Raw genomic sequence first — 6,647 nt, forward strand, 5'->3', positions numbered from 1 at the left:
ACATAGAGGAAGCAGCAGCAGAGACTTATTTAACCTTGGGGAGAACAGATAGTACTTTATGTAAGTCCCTTAGCACAATGGGCTGTGCAAGTCACCTAGCACAGTGCTTGGAAACCGGCAGTAATTACTAAAGCTGGTTGGCAACTTAGTCTAATATTGTATACGAAATAGAAAAGTCGCTGTCTGTGCAACAGGCTAGGCTGGCCTTTTGATTTTGTGCAAATTCAGAGGAGGCTTTATAGAAAAGACTTCTGAGCTGAGCCCTGAAGAACAGACGCGGGGGTTGAGTGATGCTGGGGAGTGTTGTGGAAGCAATGACACTGGCAGAAAGGTGAGAGTGCAGGGTGTGGTCCCAGGTCGCTAGAACAGAGGACACTGGGAAGTCAGCAGCTCACTGTTTGGAAAGAATCTGAAATTTATCTTGTGGGTCACAGACCTCAAATTTGTGGCCCTCCAACAACATGTCTTTTATGTGTGCTACTCACACAGAGTTATTTTCTTTTACATTGTGAATTGTCAACATTTAAAAATCTGATGTTTTTAGCCATATGTCCCAGTTTCCAGATTTTCTTAGGAATATATGGCCACATTGCTTCTCTCTTCACTGTGGCAATAGCATTTGGGGCTGGAAGCCACTGCCCCCTTAGACAGCCTTTGATAGTCCCCACCGTTCCCCACTTTAGACTTGGAAAACTTCTTTACCCTCCTGTCCATTTCCGGTAGGGTATGGCTTGGCAACCACAGCTGTGAGCAATGTGGAGTAATCCACAGTCATCTAAGAATGATTTACTATGGACTCCTTTGCTAGCGGCAAAAAATGTGTTCATCGTGGTTGTTTTCTTTAAGAACTTGTCACTTTAGTGCTGAGCTGGTACCAGATGGTAGCCACTTGCCACAGGTAGCAGTGGAGAATGAAATTCAGTAAAATTCAAACCTTGTTCCTCAGTTGCACTAGTCACATGTCAAGTGCCCAACAGCCACATGTACCTGTAACTATTACATTGGACCGACAGATATAGACAGTTCCTCTTGGGGCACTGTCGGGGAGGGGGAATTCCCCCCTGCTACCCTGTGTAGTTCCTATGGCTGAACTAATAAAATAATAATAATAAAACTGATACAAGACTAGATTAACAGGAGAAAAAAATAATTTAATACCTGCACACAAAAGAACCGCAACATGTTGCACAGATCATAAAATGAGGCTCAAAGAAATTAATGAACTAGGCACCTTTTTTAACTCTTTAGACAAAAAAAACAACAACACAGGACAAAAATACAGCGCTCACTGCTAAGGAATCTAAGCAGGTTTGGGTTAGGTGGTAAATGAGTAAAGGCATCACAGGAATTCTGCCATTGGTTCAGGGACTCGGCAATGTCAAGGCCAGCATCTGGCACCTCGTGGTCTTTTCCTGATGACTGGAAGTTGGATGTTGGAGATCTAGCCTATATGTCTTCAAAAAAGGTAGAAAAAGAGGAAAGAGGGTATGCTGGCCGGCGTGCATTCATTGGTCAGACCTGGGCCACATGTCTCATTCCATTCAAGGGAGCAGAGAGGCTTCCACAGCCTCTAGTGCGGGTGTGTGACGGCCAGGACAAAGGGAGTGTCACTGGCCACTCAGCCGAGTCATCTAGGCTATCATCGCTGAGAGGCTGGGAGACACGGTGGGGTAAGAGGCAATGGGCTGAAACCAGAGAAATGGAGTAGAATTATCACTATCAATGAGCTGTGTGAGACTCGGAAAAATCATAATATTCATGAGCCTCCCAAATCCCATCCCTTTGTGATATTGATGGCCCCTTTTGAGGCGGCTAACACCACAGTATGAGGCCCCTATGGCCATCCTTTCGCCCTGATGGGGAGCACAAAATAAACGCCAGTTAGGAACTGACACTGACCTGCCTATATTAACCTGGGAGTACACTGTATTAGCTTTCGATTGCTGCTGTAACAGATTCCCATGAATTCCGCGGCTTAAAAAAAATACAGTTGTGTCACCTTACAGTTGAGAAGGTGAGAACTCTGACGGGTCTCAGGCTAAAATCAAGATGTTGGCAGGGCTGCGCTCCTTTCTGGAAGCTCTAGGGCCTAGGATGTGCCACTTGTGACTTGTTGTTGAGAGAGACGTGAAGTGAGCAAATGGCTGGATTTCAAGCAGGCAGATGTGAGCTCATTACGCATCGTGGAAAGTAGTTGTCAGGCCTGCTGCAGCCCTGCTGTCATTTATCCACTGGTTAATGTCAGATGTTCTCATATTTTTTCTGTAAACTTTGTTACACGAGTCAGTTGGATTGTATTTCCATTTGCAACCACATATATGCCTTCATTAATACAGTCAGCATTTCCTACATGGCATTTCTCGGTCCTAATGCTCTCTGTAGTGTCTACAGGCATTCCACAGAAAGATACCAACATTGGATTTATCTCTCTGAAGTTCCTCTAATAGATATGCATGCACACAAATGCACACACAAGTATGTATATCAAATGCACATCATCGTAGACAAAGGCAACTGGCTTGGGCAGGGTGTGCATGCCCAAGAATAAAAGGAACCTGCAAGGCTGCACCCAGTCCATCGATGCATGGTGCAGTAATCTGTAGATTGATGCTTGAAACTCCAGCTCACCCTGGAGTGGTAGACCACCCTATTGATAATCCCTGGTCTTTGTTGTGTATCTATGCCTTATAATTCTGACATATTTGTGATGTTATTTAATGTTCGTTATATAGTAAACAGAATCGCCAAATATTAATTTTTCTTGCCACAATTAGTTCATCTGCAAGAACATTTTACTTGAAACCTATTATGAATTTTAATCCATAAACATTTGAAGCTCTATCAATCCATTGCAATTTTATTTTATTTTATTTTTTTAAATTTCTTTATTGGTTAAGGTTATTTCAAATATGTCCTCATCCCCCCATTAAATCCATTGCAATTTTAAAAGGAGTACTATCTATATATATAAAAGCCTAAGTGACTTAATGACCAGTCGCTATGATGCGCACTGACCACCAGGTGGCAGACGCTCCATGCAGGAGCTGCCCCCTGGTGGTCAGTGTGCTCCCACAGCCAACCTCCCGCAGCCCCTCCCCACAGCCGACCAACCTCTTGCGGCATCCATCAGCCCTGATCTCTGGCCAGGTCGAGGGACCCCACCCATGCACGAATTTGTGCACTGGACCTCTAGTGATCAAATAATTCTTGATTTGTTGGCTACTGATAAAAGGTATAAAGTTTAAGAAGGACGGTGTTATATGTGAGAGTCATGAAGACAGTCGGGCAGTAACACATTACTGTGGTACTCAAGCCTGAACACGGACTGGCCACACCTGGACCACCTACTACAGGTTCTGAGAGTCTAGGTTAAATCTAATAAACGTGAGTCTTCTCTGGAAGGAATCCAGGAATGAGTTTTGTTCAAAATTTGTCTAGATGACTCTTCTGTAGTATATCCACAGACCTGCTTTGTAATTCACGAGTATATTCCATTTTGTTACAATTATAAAGGAAATTACTCAAGATGAAAATAAATTGAGGCTTTTACTGATTTGAGTGGCAGTAAACTAATGAAGTCTTGCAGTGAACAAATAAAATGTAGCTCTGTCTGAAATGTACAATAAATATTTATTAATATTACAGCATGTTTAATAAGCATTATTGAATGTACAGCCTGCAATACAGTCCTTAATTGAATTCTGTTTAAATTATCCCACGCAATTGAAATGCACCCATCACAGCAACAAAGAAAGAATTAATTATAGAATATCATCGTGGTTGGTTTCATAAATCAGTATAGCCGCTTTGACAAGTGGTTTAGTCATATATACCAAGAGCCGTAAAACTGTTTATTATCTTTGCACCAGTAATTTTCACAGCTAAAAAGTTCCCCAAAGGAGGTAATCACCAGTGAACAAATGTTTTTATTTATATAAAGTGACCTCATTTATGGCAAGTAGGCATGTCCTAGGCTAGAATCTTTCCTGACAAAAGTCAATCTTTACCTTACATGAGCCTATTGCCTTTCTGCATCTAATAATAACATACCTTTGGGATATCAGGGTAACTTTCCTTTTTCCAGACCCCTCTGGGCACAATAACCTCACCAGAGCAGAGACCACAAACCCTCTCATTGTTATTGTTATTATGTGAATTGTTGACTGTTCGTCATCCTGTACCCACCTATGTAAAAGATGTATATGTCTATCATTTTACTTTTTATCCAATCCCAGATGTTTTCCTGCTTTTCTTTCTCCCGCCCCTAATCTATCAACAATCAATTTCATGTAATCTACTTATGTCTCTTCTTTTGATTGCAATGTATAAAATAAGCTGCAAAACTACCATTCTCTGGAGCATTTTCTCAATCCATTGATATTTTGCTTCCCAGCAGTTGTCATCAGTTTGGCTCAAATAACTTCATTAAAATTCTCTATAGGTTTGAACATTTTTATGTTGACACAAATTTGGAAATTGATATAAAAAATAAAACAAAAACTTACAAACATAAGTTTAATTTATTTTACAATTTTTTAATTATAATCACAGAAATATGCTAAGTCTTAAAACAATAGCTAAGGATTGTGTATGGTTTTGTATGTTTTATACTTTTTAAAATATATATTTTTATTGTTTTCATAGAGGAATGGAAAGGGAGAGAGAGATAGAAACATCAAGGATAAGAGAGAATCATTGATTGGTTGCCTCTTGCATGCCCCCAACTAGGGATTGAGCCCACAATCTGGGCATGTGCCCTTGACTAGAAATGAACCCAGGACCCTTCAGTCCACAGGCCAACCCTCTATCCACTGAGCCAAATAGCTAGGGCATATGTTTTATACTTTTGACACAATTGTAAGGTAACGTGAGCTGAGCTCTTCATTTTATACTTAACTTTCACAGATTGGTCATCAAGAGGTCATACCTGCAAAAATATCTGAGAGCTTCATTAATTTCTTCACTATTTTTATCAGCCTGATAAAATGTTTAATTTTTCATAATGTTTACAATTCCATTTGCAATCAGCTCACATTATGTTTACCTTGTATTGAAGGAAGTTGACAAGCACTGAGAACCAAGAGATTGACTCATAGGGCAGAGATGTGAGAGGAGGTCCTAAGATTATCAACACCCTCTTCACTGGAAAATCATTTTTCTTACAGCTTTGACTTTGTTTCGGAACCCCATCACTATGGAGACTTTGATAAATACTCAAGAAAGAAGGATCTCTTGTGTTGACCTTGGCTGGAATATAACATGTAGTACATTGAAAAGTTGTAGGTAATAAGAATGAGAAGGTTGACGGGGGCCTTGAATACTGGAATGAAAAGGTGGGGCTTTCTTTATTTTCTTAATGGGCAATAGGGAACTATTGAAGGTGTTGAGCATTGGGGAGTGAAGTGACCAAAGCTATCCTTTAAGATTTTTCTGGAAACACTGGGAAGGACAGGTTGCAGTGGAGTTTACAGGTATGTGTCCAGTCAGGAGACAGATAAAACCCATCAACACTTGTGTTTCCCTACGACATGTTTGTCTATGGAAAGAAAATGATTTCTCGTTTATCAACTCTTTGTGTCCTCCTTTGACTCCTTTGCAATTGATGGCGGTGCACACTTTCATTTATCTCTGTAGGATGAGAAACATTTTTCAGAGCCATTTGCATGTTTTAAGCAGCCTACACAGAGACTAATGTGATTGGCAATTTGGAACAGACTGTCTCGTTCGGCTCTAGAATCACGCCTGAGGGAAGAAGGGTTAAGTAAGAAGGAAAACAGGCCCTCCCCACCCTTTCCACCTCTATGAAAACTTGAAATTAATGTCTTCATCTCGCGTTGTTTACTTTAGAAGATAAGATCAATGAAGGCTGAAACTTCTTTTAGGCTAAAGACTCAGAGAAGTCCCTGAGATGAAGAAGAGCGGAGGTTATTTTTTAAGCCTTCTTTCTAAATCCATTTATGTTATCCCTTTGGAGCCTCAAATGAAGTGACATAAGTGATCCAATTTTTTTTCCAGAATGTTACATAAAAGTACTTCTAAACTATGGTAGTTTTTTAAAAATCTGAATGCATCCGGATTTCATCCTTCCTTTCACAGCTCCCTCACCCTAGACACACATGCACACATACACACATGCACAAGCACCCACACACACACACACACACATACATATATATAAACAAAGAATGCATTGCAGTAGGAGGAGGATAAATACTAGTAGAGGTTCAGTAAAAGAAAAGTAATCCAAATAAGAACTTTGAAAGATAGGCTCTTATTCTCTCAGTTGAAGGTTCTGAAAATCTGTAATGGGTCTTTCTATTTCCTAAGCCAGTGGTCAGCAAACTCATTAGTCAAGAGAGCCAAATATCAACAGTACAACGATTGAAATTTCTTTTGAGAGCCAAATTTTTTAAACTTAAACTATATAGTTAGGTACATTGTTATTAACTTAATTAGGGTACTCCTAAACTGGCCTTTGCTAAAAACGTCCTCAATCTGATTGAGGTACGTTCGCTCAGGTCGACGACCCCTTCCAACTTTTGTTGTGCCCAGATTTCAAGATTCCCAAGGGCCCACCAGGGAGCCAGCGAGTCCGATGCAAAAGCAAAGAGTCATTTATTTCAAACCTAGGTTTGGCATTTATTGTT

The sequence above is a fragment of the Myotis davidii genome, unplaced genomic scaffold (assembly GCF_000327345.1).
Source record: "Myotis davidii unplaced genomic scaffold, ASM32734v1 scaffold189, whole genome shotgun sequence".
Classification (NCBI taxonomy): Eukaryota; Metazoa; Chordata; class Mammalia; order Chiroptera; family Vespertilionidae; genus Myotis; species Myotis davidii.